The sequence below is a fragment of the Phocoena phocoena genome, chromosome 13, assembly GCF_963924675.1.
Source record: "Phocoena phocoena chromosome 13, mPhoPho1.1, whole genome shotgun sequence".
Taxonomy (NCBI): domain Eukaryota; kingdom Metazoa; phylum Chordata; class Mammalia; order Artiodactyla; family Phocoenidae; genus Phocoena; species Phocoena phocoena.
Window position 1 is genome coordinate 60,205,840 of NC_089231.1, and position 25,619 is coordinate 60,231,458.

Below are 25,619 nucleotides of genomic sequence, written 5' to 3' on the forward strand. Positions count from 1 at the left end.
GAGTTCATTTTCTGCTGCCACTGAGCAAACCATTACAAACTTAGCAGCTGAAGTCGACATGTTTCCGTAGGTCAGGAGTCCAGCCTGGCTCTGCTCAGGGTCTCACATGTTGCAGTCAGGGCGTCAGGTGGGCTGTGATCTCCTCTCATCTTCTTCTAAGCCCACTTGCAGAGCCTACCCCTACACCCCCCTACAAAGGCCCCTACAAAGGCCGCCCTGGAAACAACGGCCAGAGTTCTGGTGGTCATAGCAGTGAGGTCCCCGCTGTCCTGCCGGCTGTATGGGCAGTTTACTTCCTCAGGGCTATCAGGAGACTCTTCCTGGCTTCTGTCTCTGACCTTGGGGCCCTCTGGCCTGATTAGGCCAGGCCCACTTGTGAACTGATTTGGTACCTTGATGACTTCTGCAGACCCTCACCTTTGCCGTCCACTGTGAGATACTCGCAGTCCTCATATCGGCTCCCACCGTACCCACAGGCCCACCCCACGCAGGGGCGGGGACTACCCAGAGCATGTGCACCAGGGGCGGGAAGCTTTGGGGCCATCCTAGAATTCTGTCACGAGCCCTGTCTTGAGGTGCTGGCTCAAGTCCATGTGCAGTAAGGAGCGAAGCTGGACTCGCACTCAAGTGCCGGAGTCCTGAGCCCTTCTCATACCCCTGTTCTAACAGCAAACTTCATGTCCCCCAAATATGCCCTTTCCTAAGGTCAGCTGGGGCACCCGCCGTGCATAAAATTCTACATGTAAACTGCACTGTGATTAAATCAAGCTCAGCATCCCCCTGGACTGTCAATCAACTCCAGGCTGAGCCATCAAACCCAATTACCCAGAACCCAGCTGACACGGACTCTTAATAAAGCCACATGAAGCAGGGAGCCGGGAACTTTACTCTCTTTTTTCTCTTCCCCCTCCCTACACTGTCCTGGCCGAGGTGTCACACCAGTGCTCCTGACGCCCTGCTCTTGGCCAGCTGTCGCAGCTCATCTCTTGCCTGGCCCTGGGCCTCGCACAGACTGAGCACTCAAGAAATGTCCTTTGGATTGAGGACACATCACCTGGTAACAAGCATGTTTCAGACCACCTTGATTTTCTCCCCTATGTCTCAGGTGTTTGGGGGTGTTCCAGGTAAGCAATGGTCCCTGTGCGTAGCACCGTGTGTCTGTACAGCCAAGCCCAGGTATGAGTTCAGGGGAACTTCCTGGGTCCTCGTGGGACTGCACCTTCACAGATGTGTATTTCTCAAACATGACAACCTAACAGAATAACGCTATGTGTAACATTTGGTTTTTCTATAGAATTTTCCATACATCTGTGCTCCTTTTGCCTGTGCAGACCTGAAACACATCATTCGCCTTTCAGGAAATATCTGAAGAGAGAAGGGCAGGAAGGGAGGAGAGGGTGGCCACGTGGGGTGTTTGGGGGTGAGGGAGGAAGCTGGTGAGCAGAGCAGCCCCTGGACCAGCCTGTCAGGGGCACAGACAACACTGGACTCGGACATTCTCACAACTTCTGTGTGCTTCTATCTCCAGCTAGTGGTCGCGTGGAGAAACGCTGCTCTCCAGGCGAACCAATGCCATCTCCCACCTGCAGGTGGTTATCTTCAGACCCAGGAGTCCACAGTCCTCCCCATAATGTACGCCTGCGTGCTTTGTCTTTTTTCATTAGGAACCTTCCTTGGTAGTTGTTTTCAAGTCCTGTGCATTTAAAGGGAAATAGATCTAAAATTTTTTTTAAAAATAAAGGGAAATAGAAAAAGTTTCTATCACAGAAGATTGGCATCACTTAAGTTGTCAGGTCTTTAGAAGCTCTTTACCGGTAAGAACTCTGCCTTGTTTATCTCTGAGTCCCCAACACCTGCAACGGACACTCCATGTGCCCGTGTCCGTATCCATGTGACCAGAGGCCGTCTCCTCTGTGAAACTCGACAAGAGCTTCTGTTAATTTCTCATTTACCACATGCCAGGGGCTTGAGGAGCTCACGTAATCCTCATGAGAATCCTGTGAGGCAGGTACGATTATTTCCGTCTTATAGTCAAGGGAATGGAGGCAAGGTGAGGTCACAAAGCCGGGACTCCAACCCCACTGGGCCCCTCCCCAGGCTCAGGACCCTCCCCTCACCACCCCCCAGCCAAAGCCATAGCTCCCTTCTCCGAAGGCGTTTGTTTCTGTCTCCCTCATACCATTTTTTACCCGCTTCCCTGCCTTTAGATTATATCCGTCTTTCTCTGAACCAGAAACTCAAGCTCCTTGGGGACATGGTCCTCTGCTGTGCCATCTTTATACACACGGAATGCCATGCCCTGTGGGTCCTCAGCGCAGGTGTTTTCACTCATCCACTTAATTGTGAAACTGCAGCAGCTTCGGGTACCAAGAGGTTGTTACATCCAAAGGGGGAGCTGCAGACAGTGTGGAACAATGAGTCTTGGTTTACATGTGTTTGGTGGACTGATACAGGGGCACGAGCAAATTGGTCAGTCTGGGCACTTTAGCCTTGAGCAGGCTGAGTAGAAGCATCAACGAAAAAAGTCTCAGAACCTTGGGAGTCTGTGTGACGTCTGCAGGGCCCGCCCCCAGGCAGGCTGCCCCCTCACCCCACCCCCACCCCTGATCAGAATCTCTGCTAGCAGGTGAGCTCGGGCTGCAGGATGAGGTGGAGGAAGGAGGCACCTGTCCTTCCGGATGCGGAGAGGCGCAAGCCCAGGACTCCGTCGGAAAGGATCCAGGATCCTGGCCTGCAGGTCATTCAAGGGAGCCTGGGATAAGGGGGTGGCCAAAAGCAGTATTTGGGGTGAGTAGCCAGGAAATTGAGTCAGTGGAAGAAAAGAAAACGATAACAGGTGTGAGCAGAGGTGAGGTTCACAACATTGAACAGCCACATGGGGCGGATGCAGGCGCAGGAGGTCCTGGAGCAGTGCCCGGCAGTATGTGGGCCCTCGGGGCAGGCACTGGGTGTTTCACCAACCACCACTCTCATGGGGGTGTGTGCTGGTTGAATATCTGCACTGGGAATAGGACAGAGGGAAGAGAAACGTGAATTTGGGGAATCATCAAAGGACAAAGGGGCGTTGGCCGCCCTGCGGGTCAGATGGGGCTGCCCACGCCCCATCCTGGTGATTGTAGCTGCCGACCCCGCCCCCCTGTCTGGGGAGGCAGCCCTGGCAGCAGCCCCTGGCCAGCTGGCTGAGCGGCAGCCAAATTTCCAAGGTAGGGTAACCAACTGGTCAGCTGGGCCAAAGCCCAGAGTGACGCACCTCCAGGCTGGTCCTGGCAGCCTCCCCGCCCTGCCCTGGATGCCACCGCCCACACAGGTGGCTCTCCTCCACGCCGGAGTCGAAAACAAAATCCCTGCCTGCTGAGAAGGAGTGGCCACGCCCCTCCCTCTGGGCTTCATGAAATGTGCAATTCGGATTACACTCCCACCCTAGAATCTCTATTTCGAGATGCAGAATTTCTGACTTTCCAAGAAGAAACCCAGCGCCCAGGGCTTTGTGGAAAAAAAATAACAGATATAAATGTTTTCAGAGTCAGCTCCTCCATGTCTACACGTTCCAAAAAATCACCTACTCAGAGTCCCCTGCCAGGTCAAGACCACGTGGTCCCACAGCACCTTGAGGACATTGGGGCTGTTTCTAATTACTCCCTGCATTGGGGGAATTCACAGTTTTGCTTTGGGCAACTGGAAACTATTTCCATCTTCCCATATGTATTTGGTTATCACGAATTGGGAAAAGTTATTTTTAGTATTTCCTCTTTTTTTCCATCTTTGCAGATCTGCCCTATTTAGGGAAAAAATCTAGAGAAGAGTAGTTGGGTTTTTTGTTTGTTTGTTTTTAGAGGAATGCCAGAGATGCTTTTAAAGTTCTACAAGCAACCTTTTTATGACCAGTGGAATGGTCAATAAAGAATATGGATCACAAATCCTGGATTTTATCTCCCACACCTGTGCTGGCACAGAAAAGGAAACAAAGGTCCTTTCACCCTTCAAGACCCAGGTCAGTGTCATCAGCTGTAATAGGTCTCCTGTATCCCCCATCCCACTCCTGCTCCAGGCAGACCTACAGTCCCCAAATTCAACAACCACGCTAGCCCTACACCTTGCTATGTTTTTCTTATATTGCAAATTCTACCTGCATCCCCAAAGAATTCTGCCAAGTTTAGGCATCTTTTGAAACAATAAATATGAAGAATTCAAATCAGATTTAAGATTAGTTTTATTTAATCTGTACCAAGAGCAACTTCTATCTATTAATTAGTAATTTGATAGGCAGCTTTAGAATTACTTTAGTATTTGAGTTTAAAATAATCCCAGCACACAAATATGTTTATTGATGTCAAAATTAAGAAATAGCTTTTTCTTATCACTTAGTTTAATATTTTGTTTTTAACTATCATTTACCAAAAATAATTTTTAAAAAGTTGTTGAACCACATAGAAATATGAAACTTCTACTATTTTGATCAGAGTGGACCTGATTGTAGTGCTCAGAAATTGGTTACTATTAAAGCAGCTTAATTTTTTCAGTTCCTATTACTCAAAGACTTAAAATTAGAAACTCTTTCAAACGTGAGAATTTCAGAAAAATTTAATTAAAAAAGAATTAACCCACTACACACATATTAGAATGAGCAAAATCTAAAATACTGACACCACCAAGTGCTGGTGAGGATGTGGAGCCAACAGGAACTCTCATTCAATGCTGGTGGGAATGCAGAATGGTGCAGTCACTTTGAAACACAGTTTGACCATTTCTTACAAAACTAAATGTGCTCTTACCATATGACCCAACAGTTGTGCTCCTTGGCATTTACCCAAATGAGTTGAAAACTTATGTCCACACAAGAAAACTGCACACGGATGTTTATAGCAGCTTTATTCAGAATCACCAAATCCTGGAAGCCACCAAGATGTCCTTCAGTAGATGAATGGATAAATGAACTGTGGTCCATCCAGACACTAGAATATTATTCAGCACTAAAAAGAAGTTAGCCACCAAGCTACGAAGAGATGTGGAGGCAACTCAAATGCCTATCACCAAATGAAAGAAGCCAGTCTGAAAAGGCTGTATGATTCCAGCTATATGACACTCAGGAAAAAGCAAAACTATAGAGATAGTAAAAAGATCAGTACTTGCCAGAGGCTGAGGAGGAGGGAGGGATACATAAGCAGAGCACAGAGGATTTTTAGGGCAGTGAAACTTTCCTATATGATACCACAATTGTGGATACATGTCATTATATATTTATCTAAACTCCTAGAATGTACAATACCAAGTGTGAACCCTAATGTAAACTGGGAACTTTGGAGGATAAAGATGTCAACGCAGGCTCGTTGATTGTAACAAACGTCCCATCTGGTGTGGGATGTGGATCGTGGGGGCAGGAAGTATACAGGAAATCTCTGTACATTCTGCCCAATTTTGCTATGAACCTAAAACTGATCTAAAAATACTATAAAAACATTTTTAAAAGAATTATCCAGCTCTTGTTAAAAGACTTGGTAGAAAGTTAAGCTTAAAGAATAACTATAATTGCTTTTTTTTTTTTTGGCCTCGCCGTGTGGCTTGCAGGATCTTAGTTCCCCGACCAGGGATCAAACCCGGGCCCCAGCAGTGAAAGTGCCAAGTCCTCACCACTGAACCACCAGGGAATTCCCTATAATTGCTTTTTTTTTTTTTTTTTTTTTTTTTGCGGTACGCGGGCCTCTCACTGTTGTAGCCTCTCCCATTGCGGAGCACAGGTTCCGGACGCGCAGGCTCAGGGGTCATGGCTCACGGGCCCAGCCACTCTGCGGCATGTGGGATCTTCCCGGACCGGGGCACGAACCCGTGTTCCGTGCATCAGCAGGCGGACTCTCAACCACTGCGCCACCAGGGAAGCCCCTATAATTGCATTTTGATCATTGCTATCTTCCCAGTCTCGTTCATTATCCTGCACATGCAAGAAATTAACTTGGGGAAGGAGAGGGAAAGTTTTTGTTTTCAGATGCTGGGGAGGTATTCTAGTATTTCCATGTCCAACTTGCCTCAGTAGCAGAGGGCTGACTTGGCCAAGTGCATGCTCCTCCTGGGGGACCCACATCCATAGACCAATTGTGGCCAAAGACAAAGGCCCAGCTATTTCAGCCCAACCTGAGACCACTCTGATGGGCCATTTCTGCTCCAAAGCTCTCCATAGGGCTGCTGTTGGTCTGCATTGTAGTTTGACCATTTTCCCTCAAAGAAATCCCTCCCCCTTCTTCTCCTTTCCACAGATGTTGGTCTCTAATAAATACCCTATACATCAAACTTCATCTCAGCATCTGTTTCCAGAAAAGCCCACCTGTGACATCTTAGAACTTGTTTAATTACTGATTGAAATAATATATACCTTTATATATAAATACATTATTCTTGAAAATAGTGTGTTTTATTTTTATCATAGGGGAAAGTGGTTCTTTTATAGAATGACTACTGGAGTGAAAAACTCAAAAGTTGAGTATCAAAAAACAAAAGCTGTCTCAAAAAACAGTATTTTTAACAGCTGTTATGCAAATCCATTATTTATGTTATGTTCCTCCAATATAAGCAACCCCTTTGCTTGGGGATATATTCCCTGTTATTCACTACCCCATATATCTCACTTTATACTTCTCCACATTTTATTTGAATATCTTTTATATCTATATCTGCCTCCCCAGCACCTAGAACAGAGCATGATACACAGTAGGTGTTCAATAAATATTGGCTGAATAGATAAATGAATAGATGAATAAATAAATAAGCAGCTTAGGGCCAAAGACAGATAAAATATATTCAGACCGATAACACATATGGCCTCCCTCTTCAGGAAAATGAAGCATGGTATTAACTTGCCTCATGCAAAATGTTCATTGTACGTACACAGATGTACCCAGACCTCTCTGGAAAACATTTTTCTCTGCTTCCTCTTTTCTCCCAGCTTCATGCCTTTGCAGGCTGCAGGATTGCATAGCTTCAGGGAAGCTCACAGAAAGGTTTGTGTTCAGGGGATCAGGAATGGTAACAGATGACTGGATGCCCTCATTTTGCAGATCCCTCTCTATCTGTGCAACTTAAAAGCATTTTAACTAGTATAGGGTGAGACGTGTATTATCTTTCGGTTACAGCGCAAGTTTCTAGAATCCCAGATTAGTGCCCAGCCCCCTAAACCCCATAGCCCCTAATCCTCTGGGATGGCTCTTATGCACCCGTTGATGTTGGCTGCTTCCAGAACTCAGTGAATTCTGCTTCATTGTATCTTGTTTGGGGTTGGATTTTCTCAAACATTAGATCCCTGGCTTGGAATGTGGTTGGCTCATATTTTTTTGGTCAGACTATTTAAAGACAGGAGAATAAATTTGGAGAGGGGAAGTAAAGGTGATACAGGAGAACTGAGATAGAGCTGGGACTTTTGTCATCGATCCTAGTCATCAAAAGCAGTCATTAACCTTGTTGTTCTGCGACAGGATGGCAGAAAAGCACCATCGATTTAAAGATTCCATGCAATGGGGAACAGCCATGCTCCAATTCTTCCACGGAGGAGCTGACCTAAGAATATAACTTAAGTGCACAGAAAGTCCAACAAGCACAGTCCATGTTCTTATTCTTAAGCTCAGCTGCAGCATCTTTGTCACATCTCGCTACAATGAGAGGATCTTTAAGGCTGTAATTGTCCAATAGCTTTTCATCTGAAAGCAAAGGATGAATATTAGTCATGCAAAGTCTTTAAACAGTAGAATCTTTCTAAGTTTCTAAATGAACCTTTTCCAGTTTAAGTAATGTGCAGGGGGAGGGGGTGTTGATTATCATCTTTTCAATTTTTCCTCAGAAGTAATTGATCTTTTTTTCTTCAGAAGGAAGTGATTAGACAGAACAAATGCAGAAGACCCCAAATGTTGAAATCAGCAGACTTTTAAATTGCATAGAGTCAAATTTCTTAAGACACAATTCTACCTGTGTTGCTGAAAATAGAGATGAGAAAGCATTAGCTCTTGGCTTTTTTCCCATTTTTGTAAGTATTGTTATTACTTCCTGTATTGTGAAGTATCTAGTATGTGAATCCCCTTGGGAATGGCTTTTCCATCATGACAGCTCATCACCGCTGTCAGTACAGAACTCCCTGGAGACCATACTGAGACCCTGAAAATAAAGGAACAGTGAGCCGGAGGGGTTGTGTTGGTGCGTGATGAGTGCCGTCCCCACCGCAGCTGTGCTTCACTGAAACAGTTCAGGACTCTTGACCTATAAAGTCATTTCAGAGGAGATATCCAGGCTCTGGTATACTTTTCATCCCTTTTTACAGAAACGTGACCAACCACGTTTTAATGGCCACTGAGGGAATAAAATCCTTTTCCCTCGTGGCCATTATTTTTGTTTTGTTTGTAACTTGAAGCGGAGTGTAAGGGGAAAAAGGCCCATTTCCCCAAGAAAGGCAAGTGGAGGAAAGAACCTGATAATCTTCTCCAGGAGGAGTAGCTAGAATGTAAAATTACAGCATAAAGAACTTGACTGTTCATCGTAACAATCTCTGCAAGCTGAGATGCTAGCTGTAAACCATCAGTGGGTCATTCTGGGGCACCCCAATGAATGTTGGCTCTGACCCAGATCTTGTCTTGCACCAGCTAATACAGCTTACAGCAAAGGTAACATTAGATTAAAACCAGATGAAATATTTCCCCTTGTGTGCCAACCATGATCTATTCATAGTTGCTGCCTAGAGTGCTGTGTTGAGAAGGATTCCAGGGGTTATATCCCAGCTTCGTGGAAAAGAACATTGTGATCAGTGATCAGTTAGTGAAGTCTGCTATGGTCACAGAGTGGACAGGTCAGCCTATGGCCTGTATTATAGACTAACTGACCCTGGGCTAAATGTTTACATTTAATCAGTCAACAAACATTTATTACTCACGTACTGTGTGCATGGCCTTTTGTTAAATACAAGGTTGATGCAAAGATGTAAAAAAGCGCAATTCCTACACTAAGGAAGATCCCAATCTAGTTAGGAAGATAGATAGGTAAATAGCTCACTTTAACACAAATGATAATTACATCAACAGAGATATACACAGGGTATCATAAGAACATAAGGGAACGAAAAGTCTCAATTAATATGCACCTATATTAATTGAGATAGGGTCATAAATGATAGAAATCACAGAGTTCCTATAAGGAAAACAGAAGAATTAGGGCAGAAAATACCTACTTTATAAACTTACCTGCACAAAGTTCAGAAGACATGGAAAATAAATACTGAGTTGTCACCATCTTCATCACCCAAGCCTATCTAGATTTTGGAGGCATTTGTAGCTTAAGTCTAGGACAAACTGGCCAATTATTAAGCTACAGTTCTCACATGAGTACATTTTTTGTAAATTGGGCCACGCATTCCAAAGGCCTTCGCGGATTCTGGGACAGGTGGCACTACCGTCAGGCTGCTGTGTACCCTCCAGGACAGGCTGTTTGTTAGTTGAAGGCAGTGAGGGAGACAGAAACGGGGAGCAGAGGAAAAGCCTTAATAAGAGTCCTGTAATTTTCAGCTCCCTTAAAAGAGAAATATAGAGGGGCTTCCCTGGTGGCACAGTGGTTAAGAATCCCCCTGCCAATGCAGGGGACACGGGTTCGAGCCCTGGTCCAGGAAGATCCCACATGTCATGGAGCGACTAAGCCCGTGCATCACAACTACTGAGCCTGCGCTCTAGAGCCCGTGAGCCCGTGCTCCGCGTTAAGAGAAGCCACTGCAATGAGAAGCCTGCGCACTCAATGAAGAGTAGCCCCCGCTCACCACAACCAAAGAAAGCCCACGTGCAGCAACGAAGACCCAACGCAACAAAATAAATAAATAAATTTATTTTAAATAAAAGAGAGAAATATAGAGATGGAAAGAAACCACTTAATCTACTTATTCCTTAAGCTAGTGCCTTGGAAAGCAGCACTGCTTTTTTTTTTAAAAAAGGACATGAGGTCAGAACTGGACACAGTTAATTCCACCAAATGGATGGAGAAAAATGCATGTTCTCTTTAGGAAGAACAAACGTGAGTCTCTTCCTTTTTTTCCACTCTGGACACGAAGAGCAGCCAGGAGTTCTGACCCCTCACCCTCCCTGACTCATCCAGGCTGGACAGCAGGCCTCATGAACCATCTGTTTCAAGCTTAACCTTGAGCTGAAGGCGGAGGTGTGCAGAAACTGAAGCCTGGGGGGCGGGGTGGGGGGGTGGTCAAACAACTTGCTCCCAATCCTTCATTCATTCACTTCACAGATGTCTGTCGAGCCTCGCCCTGTGCTGCGTTCCCTACGACATCTGCAGGACCACATGACAGAGACAACCTCAAGACTGGAGTCTATCATCTTAAACCCCAACTCAGGGCTTTTTCCATTGCCCCACTCTGCCTTGGAAGCCCCGTCTGTGGATATTCAAGGCACAGGAGGCTTTGGTTCCAGGAGATGTGGGCTTCCAGAACTGCAGGTCAGAGAGAAGCAGTGAGCCTCAGGCTCCAGTGAGGGAGAGGTTCTGACACTGCTTGGGCAGTGAGAGAACAGAAGTGACCACAGCTTAGAAGAAGATTCTCCTATCAACCTATCTATGAAACAGAAACCGAATCACAGACATAGAGAACAGACTGGAAGTTGCCAAGGGGGAGGGGGTTGGGGGAGGATGGAGTGGGAGGTTGGGGTTAGCAGATGTGAGCTTTTATAGAGAGAATGAATAAACAACAAGGGCTTCCCTGGTGGCGCAGTGGTTGAGAGTCCGCCTGCCGATGCAGGGGACACGGGTTCGTGCCCCGGTCCGGGAAGATCCCACATGCCGCGGAGCGGCTGGGCCCGTGAGCCATGGCCGCTGAGCCTGCGCGTCCGGAGCCTGTGCTCCGCAACGGGAGAGGCCACAACAGTGAGAGGCCCGCGTACCGCAAAAAAAAAAAAAAAAAAAAAAAAAAAAAAAAAAATAAACAACAAGGTCCTACTGTATAGCACAGGGAACTATATTCAATATCCTAGAGTAAACTGTAATGGAAAATAATACAAAAAAAATGTATATATGTGTATAACTGAGTCACTTTGCTGTACAGCAGAAATTAGCACAACATTGTAAATCAGCTATACTTCGATAAAAAAAGTAGAGAGTCAACTGAAGGCAGATTTCAGAGCTGGCTGCATAAAGAATGTATAGTTTACTGCATGTAAATAAACTCATAGATTCTGATTCTACAGAATGGATTCAAGCATTTCAGAAAAAATTATGCTGTTATCTCCATAAAGCCCAGAGTTTGCAAAAATCTGGGTATCCATAGCAAACTCAGCAGGCTCTACTTTTTCAATAGTTAACTTTATTTTGAATAGATACCACATTCATATATTCAGCTATCAAATCCATATAAAATGATATACATTAAGAATTCTTGTTTCCTTCCTGTCCACCTTACCCACTGCCCCCCATAGGTAACCATTTTTATTACTTTCTTATATATCTATCCAGTGTTTCTTTATGCAAATACAAAAATAAATATGTGGTAGTCAGAACAATGGGTCCCTCAAAGCTGTCCATGTCCCGATCCCTGGAAGCCATGAATATGCTACCCTACATGATAAAAAGGCCTTTGCCAATGTGATTAGGTGAGGTTCTTGAAATGGAGGGGTTAGCCTGGATTGTCCAGGTGGGGCCTGTGTCATCACAAAGGTCCTTACAGGGAGGGCAGCAGGAGGGTCAGGGACAGAGATAAAACCGAGAGAGACAGGAAGATACTACACGGCTGGCTCTGAAGATGGAGGAGGGGCCATGAGCCCAGGCAAGCAGGTCGCCTCTGGAAGCCAGAAAAGGAAGGAAACTGATTTGTTCCTAGAGCCTCGGGAAAGAACACAGCCCCACCCGCCCATTTTAGACCTCTGACCTCCAGAAGTTCTCCAGAAATAGCAGGAAATAAACTTGCATGGTTTCACACCAGGAAGTTTGTGGTGACTTGTTACAGAAAGAACAGGAAACCAACACAACTTATTTCCATCCTTTTCTTAAACAATAAAGTTAGCACACTCTGTACAGGGTGTCCCAAAGTCTTGATGCAGTTTTGGGCTTTAATAGCTTCAGAAGCATAAATGCTACCAAAGTACAAAAAACATCATTTGAAAGTTTTATTATTTGAATCTCTTTTACATTTATTTAGTTATGTGAATTTTGAATAATACATTTTATTTTGTTTCAGTACCTCTGATTGAAGATAACGAAAAGTGACTGAAACAAAAGCCTTAAAGTTAAAATTTATCACTCCAAACTCCCAAGATTAAGTGGATGAGAAATGTATACAATTGTTTTCAAATAATGGTTTTTTTTCATTTATAGCATTTATACTTCTGACATTATTAAGGTTTAAAACTGCACTAAGACTTCGGGGACACTGTGTACATTCTTCAGCAGTTTGATTTTTGTCAGTCAACAGTATATCCTAGAACTCTTCCCACATCAAAACGTAAGAGGTTCCCAGTTCCTCCTACAGTTGCTCAGTGTCCTGACATGCTGATGTACCAGCCTCCTCTTAGTTGGTGCTGGGGGTGTTTGCGCTGCTGTGAAACATCTTGTATGGATGTCACTTTGTATGTGTGCAGGTAGACCTGTCAGAAGCTGGGATGTAGGGTCAAACTGTTACCCACCCTTCTGAGTCCTTCCGCAACAAGGGTCCTCCTGCCCAGCGTCGCTCACGCCAATAGAACACTTGCTCTCAGGTCAGACGGCGGGCTGCGCGGCTCTGCAGGGAACCGGTGGCCGGGAAGGGGCAGGGTTCTGGCGTGGGCGGGCGCAGGCGCAGATGCTGCTCATGCCCCGCCCCCCCATCGCAGCGCCAGGCGCAGCGTCTCTGCAGGCGGCCCGCCCGCCATCTTGAACTGAGTGTGCGGGGCGGCGGGGTGGACCTTCTATGTAGCGCCATTTTGCAGCGGTATCCCTGGTATGAAGGGCTGGGCGCGAGGCCATCTTCCCATGGTTCCCTGGCAGCCAGTCGACTAGACTCAGCCTGCAGGAAACAAGGTTAAACTTTATTTTCTCACCCAGGTTCTATTCTTCCCAGAAAACTGTGAATGGGCCTTGCTGCTGACAAACCCGTCCTCTGCCTTGTGTCCAGCTCTTCATAGTGTGGGGGGGGGGGGGGGGGCGGGGGTGCTGAGCGCCTGCGTCCACCTTCCATTACTGCTTCCTGCTGAGCACGGGTGGTGTCGGAACCCCGTGTGGAGGAGGGGAACTTCTCTTTCGGTCTGCTTGGTGGCCCCCAGGCCTGGGCCCTGACTGTTTACATCCCTGGGTGACCCTCATTTGTGTAACCTTTTGGAGACAAAGGGCCCCAGACAGTTTAAGATCCATGGTCTAAATATTAGCGAGAGAATCACGTAACGTTTTTCCTGAGAACGCAGGTCTCTAGGTCTTTGGCCCTGACGCTGAGGCTCACTGCTGGGCCTGAGTCTCCCTGGTCACACACTGGTCGTTATTCGGATGAGAAGCTTCAGGTCAGAGAGAGGGTCACATGAGTGGGCCAGGGGGTCCTTTGTCCCAGGTTGTCTTTCTGGAGATTGGGGCTGGTGCTGGTTGCGGGGGGGCTCTTTCCTCAAATGCAGTGTCCCCCCTGGAGTGACTTAAGGGCAGATGGGTGGTTAGGGTCACCGAGTGAGGTCCGTCCACTTAGGAGTGAGCTGGGCTTGTGGCCGCTGGTTTTCCAGGTTGTTAGGTGCACCCAGGCTCCTGGCGGGGGGGGCGGGGGGGGCGGGGGCAGGTGGGTGGGTGGGTGCCACCAGCACCTGGTCACCTTATTCCAAGAGCGCTTTCACCATTTCTTCCACCTGGAGGGCACACTTGAGTTGTTCCATTTCAAAGGGGGCTGGGGTGTCCCTTCTATCAGGCTTGGGGAATAGGCATCCAGGAGTTAAAATGCTCTTAACCTTAACTTATCCCTTGGGGCTACCGCATGTGGAGCAGGGAGCTCCGAAGCAACTTACTTAATAGTTATCTTGAGTTTCCTGTCATAGCTTGGCTAAGGCCCATTTCAAGGAGTGACTAGATCTCTCAGTGTTCCCTGATGATTGGGGTCTCCAGGCTAAGAGCAAGGCCCCTTTCATGCCCAGGGCACTTGTTATCCTCTTTGTCACTCGGGTCACAAATGCTGGGCCATTATCACTTTGTAAGGATCTTGGGAGCTCAAACCTGGGGATTGTCCCTTCTAACGGGATGCCTTAGTTACTTCAGCTGCCGTTTCAGTTCTAGTGGGAAATGCTTCTATCCACCCAGAAAATGTGTCCACTAGCACCAAGAGATGCCTGAAATTGCTGGATACTCTAAGCATGACAGTGAAATCAGTCTGGCAGCCTTCCCCAGGATATGTCTCTCTGGTCTGAATGGACCTTATCAGGGGGCTTCTGGGGGGTCTGATGTTGTCGTTGTTCGTTGTGCAGATGGGGCATGTCTCAACTATCTTACTGATTATATTTTCATGCCAGGAGTTACTGTGACCTTAACTCACCAGTTACATAGGGCTTCCCTCCTGTAGTGAGTTTCCTGATGAGCTTCCCTGATGGTTTTACAAGCTGCTGTTTAGGGAAAGAAGTTTCACCCATGTTCATTGACTCATCACCCATGGCCTCCTAGATTTCTACTGAAGCCCCATTTTTAGGCTTTGTCTAATTCTTCCTTTGTGTAGATTGAGGGGTAATTGGATGGATCTGGCCTTCAGGGTGTAAGGGCTGGTTGCCAATTTACTGGTTCTAGGGCCACCCTTTTGGCAGTTGGTGTCTGCCTTGTTTCCGTTTATTTCCTCTGCATCCCCCTTTTGGTGACCCCTACGATGAATCACTGCCACATTTTTAGAAACTGTACTGCTTCTGGGAGTTTCAGTATGCTTAAGCCGTATTTCACCAGTTTATTCTCCGCAGTAAACATACCTTTTTCCTTCCAAATAGCCCCGTGTGCACATAGGATGGCACGTGCAAAACAGGAATCTGTGTAAACATTCAGGATCTTCCTGGTCCCGAGCTCTAAGGCTCAGGTGAGGGCTGTCAGCTTGGCCTTTTGGACAGAAGTCCTTGGCGTAGAAGTCCTGCCTCTGTGACTTGCATCTTAGAGGTCACTGCGTGTCCCACCAGACTTCTCCTCTCTCAAATAAAACTGCTCCCCTCTGTGAACCATTCCTCTTAAGCACTTGGGAGAGGCTCACTTCGTAGGTCGCGGTGGCTGGAATAGATCGTGTCTGTGGTTTCCATGCAATCATGCTCCAGGGGTCCCATTTTCGTAGGTAGCAACGTGGCAGGATTTACTGTGTGACAGTTTTTTATGGGAGCCACTGAGTTGTCTAAAAGCATAGTCTGAACTTGAATTGACCTTCAGGGGGATAGCCATTCTGTTCCCTTAGGATTTACTAAGGCCTGAACACGGCGTGGAGTCCATATAGTGATGGGCTGAGCAAACGTTCACTTTCCAGCTTTTTTAGCAGGGTGGTAGTAGTTGCTACTGCCTGTAGGCAAGGAGGCCACCCCTTAGTGGTTTGATCTGATTGTTTAGAGAAATAAGCAACTACCCTAGTAAGCAGTCCTAGTTTTTGAGCTAATACCCCAAGGGCAATTCCCCTTCTCTCATGAATGTAAAGGTCAGAGGGCTTAGCTAAATCTGGGAGGGCCAGGGCAGGGGAGCCTGAAGTAGTTGCTTTTTCAGTTCTTGAAAGGCCCTTTGCATTCTGAATTCTATTCAAAAGTATCATCATCCTTTCCTTTCAACTTTTCATATAGTGGCCCAGCTCTTAGACAATAGTTAGGGATCCATATGTGTAAAACCTGACTATCCCCAGGAATCCCCTAAGCTGTATTCTAGTTCTAGGAGAGGCGAGGCTGCAAATGACTTCTTTCTTTTCCTGGGGTGGGCTTCTCTGACCTTCTGTGAAAATGAAGCCTGGGTAGGTCACCCTAGTTTGTGACATTTGAGCCTTTCTCTTGAACACCTTATATCCTTTATTAGCCAGGTGGCTCAGGGTGGTTACAGTATTTTTGTCAGAGGTCTCCTTAGTCAGGTTGGTGATCAGAATGTCATCCACATCCTGGAGGAGGGTTCCATCCTCCAGGATGTAGATTTTTTAGGTCTTTAGCTAAAGTTTCCCCAAAGATGGTGGGGGAATTTTTTTTTGACTTTTTATTTTTTTCACACACACACACTGTATTTTATTTTTACAAGAGATAAATAAACAGACACCAAGCATTGTAAATGGATGACCACAACAAAGTCTGTTTTATTTGATGTGAGAATTGCTACTCCAGCTTTCTTTTGATTTCCATTTGCATGGACTATTTTTTTCCATCCCCTCACTTTCAGTCTGTATGTGTCCCTAGGTCTGAAGTGGGTCTCTTGTAGACAGCATATATATGGGTCTTGTTTTGTATCCATTCAGCGAGCCTGTGTCTTTTGGTTGGAGTATTTAATCCATTCACGTTTAAGGTAATTATCGATATGTATGTTCCTATGACCATTTTCTTAATTGTTTTGGGTTTGTTTTTGTAGGTCCTTTTCTTCTCTTGTGTTTCCCACTTAGAGAAGTTCCTTCAGCGTTTGTTGTAGAGCTGGTTTGGTGGTGCTGAGTTCTCTTAGCTTTTGCTTGTCTGTAAAGCTTCTGATTTCTCCATCGAATCTGAATGAGATCCTTGCTGGGTAGAGTAGTCTTGGTTGTAGGTTCTTCCCTTTCATCACTTTAAGTATATCATGCCACTCCCTTCTGGCTTGTAGAGTTTCTGCTGAGAAATCAGCTGTTAACCTTATGGGAGTTCCCTTGTATGTTATTTGTCGTTTTTCCCTTGCTGCTTTCAATGATTTTTCTTTGTCTTTAATTTTTGCCAATTTGATTACTATGTGTTTCTCCTTGGGTTTATCCTGTATGGGACTCTCTGCACTTCCTGGACTAGGGTGGCTCTTTCCTTTCCCATGTTAGGGAAGTTTTCAACTATAATCGCTTCACATATTTTCTCGGATCCTTTCTCTCTTCTCCTTCTGGGACCCCTATAATGCGAATGTTGTTGCATTTAATGTTGTCCCAGAGGTTTCTTAGGCTGTCTTCATTTCTTTTCATTCTTATTTCTTTATTCTGTTCCACAGCAGTGAACTCCACCATTCTGTCTTCCAGGTCACTTACCCATTCTTCTGCCTCAGTTATTCTGCTATTGATTTCTCCTAGTGTATTTTTCATTTCAGTTATTGTATTGTTCCTCTCTGTTTGTTTGTTCTTCAATTTTTCTAGGTGTTTGTTCTTTAATTTTTCTAGGTCTTTGTTAAACATTTCTTGCATCGTCTCGATCTTTGCCTTTATTCTTTTTCTGAGGTCCTGGATCATTTTCAGTATCATTATTGTGAATTCTTTCTCTGGAAGGTTTCCTATCTCCACTTCATTTAGTTGTTTTTCTGGTGTTGTATTTTGTTCCTTCATCTGGTACATAGCCCTCTGCCTTTTCATCTTGTCTATCTTTCTGTGAATGTGGTTTTTGTTCCACAGCCTACAGGATTGTAGTTCTTGCTTCTGCTGTCTGCCCTCTGGTGGATGAGGCTGTCTAAGAAGCTTGTGCAAGTTCCTGATGGGAGGGACTGGTGGTGGGTAGAGCTGACTGTTGCTCTGGTGGGCAGAACTCAGTAAAACTTTAATCCACTTGTCTGCTGATGGGTGGGGCTGGGTTCCCTCCCTGTTGGCTGTTTGGCCTGAGGTGACCCAACACTGGAGCCTACCTGGCTCTTTGGTGGGGCTAATGGTGGACTCTGGGAGGGCTCATGCCAAGGATTATTTCCCAGAACTTCTGCTGCCCGTTTCCTTGTCCTCACAGTGAGCCACAGCCACCCCCCGCCTCTGCAGGAGACCCTCCAACACTAGCAGGTAGGTCTGGTTCAGTCTCCTGTGGCGTCACTGCTCCTTCCCCTGGGTCCCGATGCACACACTACTTTGTGTGTGCCCTCCACGAGTGGAGTCTCTGTTTCCCCCAGTCCTGTCGAAGTCCTGCAGTCAAATCCTGGTAGCCTTCAAAGTCTGTTTCTCTAGGAATTCCTCCTCCCGTTGCCGGACCCCCAGGTTGGGAAGCCTGACGTGGGGCTCAGAACCTTCACTCCAGTGGGTGGACTTCTGTGGTATAAGTGTTCTCCAGTTTGTGAGTCACCCACCCAGCAGTTACGGGGTTTGATTTTACTGTGATTGCGCCCCTCCTACTGTCTCATTGCGGCTTCTCCTTTGTCTTTGGATGTGGGGTATCTTGGTGAGTTCCAGTATCTTCCTGTCAATGATTGTTCAGCAGTTAGTTGTGATTCTGGTGCTCTCGTAAGAGGGAGTGATTGCACGTCCTTCTACTCGGTCATCTTGAACCAATGTTCCAATTTACATTTTAACAGCTCTATGAATGCCCATTCTTAGGCCTTCCCTGTTGCCCCCATAATTCTACAATTCTTGTGACCAAGTTTGCCTGATCTGGTGTTCAGAGCCAAATAAGTGGCACTGGTGTCCACTAAGAATTCGACAGCCTTCCCCCCTATATCTAGTGTCAGCCATGGCTCCTTGGGGGTCAATTGGAGTGCCAGCTTAGGAGCCCCCTGTCCCCATCATTCTTCATCTATTTGGACCATCTTCCAAGGGTAGTGACAGGGATATGCCATTTCCGTCCCTTTGGGGGGTGGCAAGGACATTCTCTATCTAGTGTTCCTCTTGTTTACATATGGCACACTTATTGGGTCCTAGTGTCCTTGACTTGCTATCCCTCAGTGGGGGCCAGGGGTCACTCACCGGAGTCAAGAGTCTCTGTGGGCGGTTAGTCCAGATTCCCATGCTGAGTGGTTGATATTGGAGGGCAACAGCCAGTAGCTGGGCTTGCCTCCAGGCCTTTTTATCCTCTGCCTCTTGAGAGCAACTGGCAGATCTCCCAGCCCACTTCAGAGAAACTCACACTGAGTGGAGGACATCAAGTCACTGGTCACATACCTACCTTGGGATCCTTTCACACTCATGTGTCCTTGGTGCCTTTTCCTGAACTCGGATTGAGTGTCCTCATTCTGTTTTGTCAGGCACTCTCATTACCTGGGCTTTTTCCTGGTCTCACCTCTTGGCTCCCAGGGCTGCCCACTCTTCTTCACTAAACTGGAAGTGACAATGGAGGATTGCTACTGTTGACCCCCAGAAGTCAGCAAGGACATTAAAAAGCTCTGGTGCAGCCACTGCACCTTGTACAGGGGTCAAGAGGACAGCAGTACTGGTTAGACAGCTGGCAGGACTGCCGTGGTCCCCTCTTGTCCACAGGTCCCCACTGTCACCAGGCATCCAGTGCCATGGGAGGCCAGCCAGAGGCAGCAGACAGACACACATGAGTTTCAGTCTCCAATCCCTGATGATGCCACAGTGTGACCTCTCAAGGGAGTGCAGTCCAGATGACTTTGGGGGCTACACTGGGTGCACACCACACCTGGGTATCGGGTTGCTGGGCAGAGTTGCTCTTAATTCAGCCAGAGGCTGCCACCATTCTATCAGAGTGTACTCAGAGATTAGAATCAGTCATCCTCACGCAAACCTCCCAAAGCCACCACTGTCCTCCCACTGGAGCTGGGCCAAGCCTGGAGCCTAGTGGACAGGTGCAGGCAAAAAGGCCATGATCTGTCTCATCTGGGTCACCAAAATTTGTTACCAACCCTTTTGAGTCAGTCCTCAATAAGTCTTCCTGCTCTGTGTCATTCGAGCCAATAAAATGAGACCGAGTTTGGTTCAGAAGCAAAGGAAAGCTTTATTCTTTGACCAAAGAATGGAGAGGTGGGAGCTCGTGTTCTAGAGTATACGCTCTCCCCAAAAGGCCATAGGCAGGGCTACTTTATAAGGTTCTTGTAAGTAAGGAGGAGAGTGGGGTTCTCACAGGTTGGGCACAGCTGTGCTGCTCACAGTCCAGATCTAAGTGTCGTGCACAGCATCTCTGCACATGGCCCGTTGCCACCATCTTGAGTTGAGGTGCTGGGTACAGCGCTTCTGCACATATTCCACCGAACTGAGGTGTTGGCACAGCCATTTTGCACTAAGAACTTTGGTCTGAAGTGCTGGGTGTGAGGCCTCTGCACACGGTTCCCTGTGAGCAAGTGAAACTAGACTAAGCACAAAGGAAAAGGGAAAAGAAAGGTTAGACTTTATTTTATTGCCCAGATTTTATTTTATTCCTCAGGAATTGTGAATGGGCTTTGCCAGTGACAAAACCTTAATTTTTAGTAATAGGAGTAGAGTGACAAGTTGTTGACAAAGATCATTGCAGTAATTTCTCCCATCTCTGTGTGGATATCCTTTTGCCATGGAACGTGGCCAGTCCTATCTCCAAGAGGTTCATTTCCCCACCTGTGGAACCTGGGCTGGCTTGTGACTCACTTTGGCCAATAGAATGTGGAGAAAGTGATATTGTAGGACTTCCAAACCTCCAAGCCTCAGCCTCCAAAATCCCTGCAACAAACAATCCCTCCCTCCTGCGCTCGTGTGCACTCTCTCCCTTCCTCCCTCCGCCTTCCTCTTTCTCTCCCTCCCTCCCTCCCTCCCTCCCTCCTCCCTCTCAGAACCCACAGTCCTCCAAGTGAAGAAGCCTGGACTAGCAACCTCCATGAGGTGAAGACCAGTGGAGAGAGGTGGCCAACAGCCAGCACACACAAGGAAGGCCAAGAGGAGCCGGCAGATGATCACAGGCACAAGGTCAACCCCAGAAGAGACAGCAGGAATGTCAAGTTAAGCCATCCCAACCACCAACCCAAGGAACAGCTGTTGTGTGAAATTATTCATTTTGAGAAGATTTATGATGCAACAATAGACCACTGATGCCTCAGGAAGTAGTTTCTCTTAGCAAGACTTATTTATTTACTAGAGAGTTTTTCTTTTTTATAAATTTATTCATTGTATTTACTTATTTTTGGCTGTGTTGGGTCTTCGTTGCTGCGCACAGGCTTTCTCTAGTTGTGGTGAGCAGGGGCTGCTCTTCATTGCTGTGCACGGGCTTCTCATTGTGGTGATTCTCTCGTTGTGGAGCACAGGCTCTAGGCATGTGGGCTCAGTAGTTGTGGTGCACAGGCTTAGTTGCTCCACGGCATGTGGGATCTTCCTGGACCAGGGCTTGAACCCATGTCCCCTGCATTGGCAGGTGGACTCTTAACCACTGTGCCACCAGGGAAGCCCCAAGATTTATTGGGTTTTTTTATCGGACCATAATTGCTTTACAATGTTGTGTTAGGTTTTGCTGTACAGAAAAGTGAATCAGCTGTATGTATACATATATCCCCTCCCTCTTGGACCTCCCTCAACCCCACCCCCCATCCACCTGTCTAGGTCATTGCAGAGCACCGTGCTGAGCTCCCTGTGCTATACCACAGGTTCCCATTAGCTATTTTACCCAAGGTAGTATATTTATGTCAAACCTAATCTCCCAATTCATCCCCCCACCCCACTGTGTCCACACGTCTGTTCTCTATGTCTCCATCTCTATTCCTGCCCTGTAACTAGGTTCATCGGTACCATTTTTCTAGATTCCACATACATGCGTTAATATACGACATTTGTTTTTCTCAGACTGTAGGTACATCCACATCTCTACAGATGACCCAGTTGTTTTCCTTTTTATGGCTGAGTAATATTCCATTGTATATGTGTACCACATCTTTATCCATTTATCTGTTGATGTACACTTAGGTTGCTTCTATGTCCTGGCTATTGTAAATAGTGCTTCAGTGAACATTAGGATACATGTGTCTTTTTGAATTACGGTTTTCTCAAGGTATATGCCCAGTTGTGGGATTGCTGGGTCATATGGTAGTTCTATTCTTAGTTTTTTAAGGAAACTCCGTACTGTTCTCCATAGTGGTTGTATCAGTTTATATTCCCACCAACAGTGCAAGAGGTTTCCCTTTTCTCCACACCCCCTCCAGCATTTATTGTTTGTAGATTTTTTTGATGAAGGCCATTCTGACTGATGTGAAGTGGTATCTCATTGTAGTTTTGATTTGCATTTCTCTAATAATTAGTGACATCAAGCATCTTTTCACATGCCTTTTGGCCATCTGTATATCTTCTTTGGAGAAACGTCTGTTAAGGTGTTCTGCCCATGTTTTGATTGGGTTGTTTGTTTTTTTTGATATTGAGCTGCATGAGCTGTTTGTGTATTTTGGAGATTAATCCTTTGTTACTTTGTTTGCAAATATTTTTTCCCATTCTGAGGGTTGTCTTTTTGTCTTCTTTATGGTTTCCTTTGCTGTGCAAAAGCTTTTAAGTTTAATTAAACCCTATTTGTTTTTTGTTTTTGTTTTTGTTTTCATTATTCTAGGAGGTGGGTCAAAAAAGATCTTGCTGTGATTTATGTCCTATAGTGTTCTTCTTATGTTTTCCTATAAGAGTTTTTTAGTGTCCAGTCTTACATTTAGGTCTCTAATCCATTTTGAGTTTATTTTTGTGTATGGTGTTAGGGAGTGTTCTAATTTCATTCTTTTACATGGAGCTGTCCAGTTTTCCCAGCTCCACTTATTGAAGAGGCTGTCTTTTCTCCATTGTATGTTCTTGCCTCCTTTGTCATAGATTAGTTGACCATAGGTGCATGGGTTTATCTCTGGGCTTTCTATCCTGTTCCACTGATCTATATTTTTGTTTTTGTGTTGGTACCATATTGTCTTGATTAGTGTAGCTTTGTAGTATAGTCTGAAGTCAGGGAGTCTGAATCCTCCAGCTCCGTTTTTCTCCCTCAAGATTGCTTTGGCTATTCGGGGTCTTTTGTGTCTCCCTACAAATTTTAAGATTTTTTTGTTCTAGTTCCGTAAAATATGCCATGGGTAATTTGATAGGGATTGCACTGAATCTGTAAGTTGCTTTGGGTAGTATAGTCATTTTCACAATATTGAGTCTTCCAACCCAAGAATATGGTATATTTCTCCATCTGTTTGTGTCATCTCTGATTTCCTTTATCAGTATCTTATAGTTTTCTGAGTACAGGTATTTTACCTCCTTAGGTAGGTTTTATTCCTAGGTATTTTATTCTTTTTGTTGCAGTGGTGAATGGGATTGTTTCCTTAATTTCTCGTTCTGATATTTTGTTGTTAGTGTATAGGAATGCAAGAGATATCTGTGCATTAATTTTGTATTTTGCAACCTTACCAAATTCATTGATTAGTTCTAGTAGTTTTCTGGTGGCATCTTTAGGATTCTCTGTACAGTATCATGTCATCTGCAAACAGTGACAGTTTTACTTATTTTCCAATTTGCATTCCTTTTATTTGTTTTTCTTCTCTGATTGCCGTGGTTAGGACTTCCAGAAGTATGTTGAATAAGAGTGGCAGGAGTGGACATCCTGTCTTGTTCCTTTCCTTAGAGGAAATGCTTTCAGTTTTTCACCATTGAGGAGGATGTTTACTGTGGGTTTGTCATATATGGCCTTTATTATGTTGAGGTAGGTTTCCTCTATGCCCATTTTCTGGAGAGTTTTTATCATAAATTGGGTTGAATTTTGTCAAAAGCTTTTTCTGCATTTATTGAGATGAGCATATGGTTTTTATTCTTTGTTAATATGGTGTATCATATTGATTGATGTGCATATATTGAAGAATCCTCACATCCCTGGGATAAACCCCACTTGATCGTGGTGTATGACCCTTTTAATGTGTTTCTATATTCAGTTTGCTGGTATTTTGTTAAGCATTTATGTGTCTGTGTTCATCAGTGATATTGATCTGTAATTTTCTTTTTCTGTGATATCTTTGTCTGGTTTTGATATCAGGGTGATGGTGGCCTCATAGAACAAGTTAGGGAGTGTTTCTCCCTCTGCGGTTTTTTGGAAGAGTTTGAGAAGGATAGGTTTTAGCTCTTCTCTAAATGTTTGATAGAATTTGCCTGTGAAGCCATCTGGTCCTGGACTTTTGTTTGTTGGAAGATTTTTAATTACAGTTTCAATTTCGTTACTTGTGATTGATCTGTTTATATGTTCTAATTCTTCCTGGTTCTGTCTTGGAAAGTTGTACCTTTCCAAGAATTTGTCCACTTTTTCATGGTTTTTGATTTTATTGGCATATAGTTGCTTGTAGTTGTCTGTTATGATCCTTTGTATTTCTGTGGTGTCAGTTGTGATTTCTCCTTTTTCATTTATGATTTTATTGATTTGAATCCTCTCCCTTTTTTTCTTGGTGATTCTGGCTAAAGGGTTTTCAATTTTATCTCCTCAAAGAACCAGCTTTTGGTTTTATTGATGTTTGCTATTGTTTTCTTTGTTTCTATTTCATTTATTTCTGCTCTGATCTTTATGATTTCTTTCATTCTATTAACTTTGGGTTTTTTGTTGTTGTTGTTCTTTTTTCTCTAGCTGCTTTAGGTGTAAAGTTAGATTGTTTTTTTGAGATTTTTCTTGTTTCTTGAGGTGAGATTGAATTGCTATAAACTTCCCTCTTAGAACTGCTTTTGCTGTGTCCCATAGGTTTTGGGTTGTTGTGTTTTCATCATTTGTTTCTATGTATTTTTTGATTTCCTCTTTGATTTCTTCATTGATCTCTTCGTTATTCAGCAGCACACTGTTCAGCCTCCATGTGTTGTTTACAGTTTTTCCTGTGATTGATTTCTAATCTCGTAGTGTTGTGATCAGAAAAGATGCTTGACACAATTTCAGTTTTCTTAAATTTTCTGTGGCTAGATTTGTGACACAAGGTGTTACCTGTCCTGGAGAATGTTCCATGTGCACTTGAGAAGAAGGTGTGTTCTGCCGCTTTCTTGTGGAATGTCTTATAAATATCAGTTGAATCTGTCTGTTTTGTTGTGTCATTTAAAGCTTGTGTTTCCTTATTTTCTGTTTGGATGATCTGTCCATTGGTGTAAGTGGTGTGTTAAAGTCCCCCACTATTATTGTGTTACTGTTGATTTCCGCTTTTATGGTTGTTAGCGTTTTGCCTTATGTATTCAGGTGCTCCTATGTTGGGTGCATAAATATTTATAATTGTTATATCTTCTTCTTGGATTGATCCCTGATCATTATGTAGTGTCCTTCATTATCTCTTGTAACAGTCTTTATTTTAAACCTAATTTTATCTGAAATGAGTATTGCTACTCCAGCTTTCTTTTGATTTACATTTGCATGGAATATCTTTTTCCATCCCCTCACTTTCAATTGGTATATATCCCTAGATCTGAAGTGGGTATCTTGTAGACAGCATATATACCCGTCTTGTTTTTGTACCCATTCAGCCAGCCTGTTTCTTTCGGTTGGAGCATTTAATCCATTTGCATTCAAGGTAATTATCGATATGTATGTTCCTATTACCATTTTCTTAATTATTTTGGGTTTGTTTTTGTGGGTCTTTTTCTTCTCTTGTGCTTCCCGCCTGGAGAAGTTCCTTTAGCATTTGTTGTAAAGCTGGTTTGGTGGTGCTGAATTCTCTTAGCTTTTCCTTGTCTGTAAGGCTTTTGATTTCTCCATCCAATCTGAATGAGATCCTTGCTGGTAGAGTAATCTTAGTTGTAGGTTTTTGCCTTTCATCACTTTAAATATGGCCTGCCACTCCTTTCTAGCCTGCAGAGTTTCTGCTGAAAAATCAGCTGATAACCTTATGGGGATTCCCTTGTATGTTATTTGTTGATTTTCCCTTGCTGATTTTAATATTTTTTCTTTGTGTTT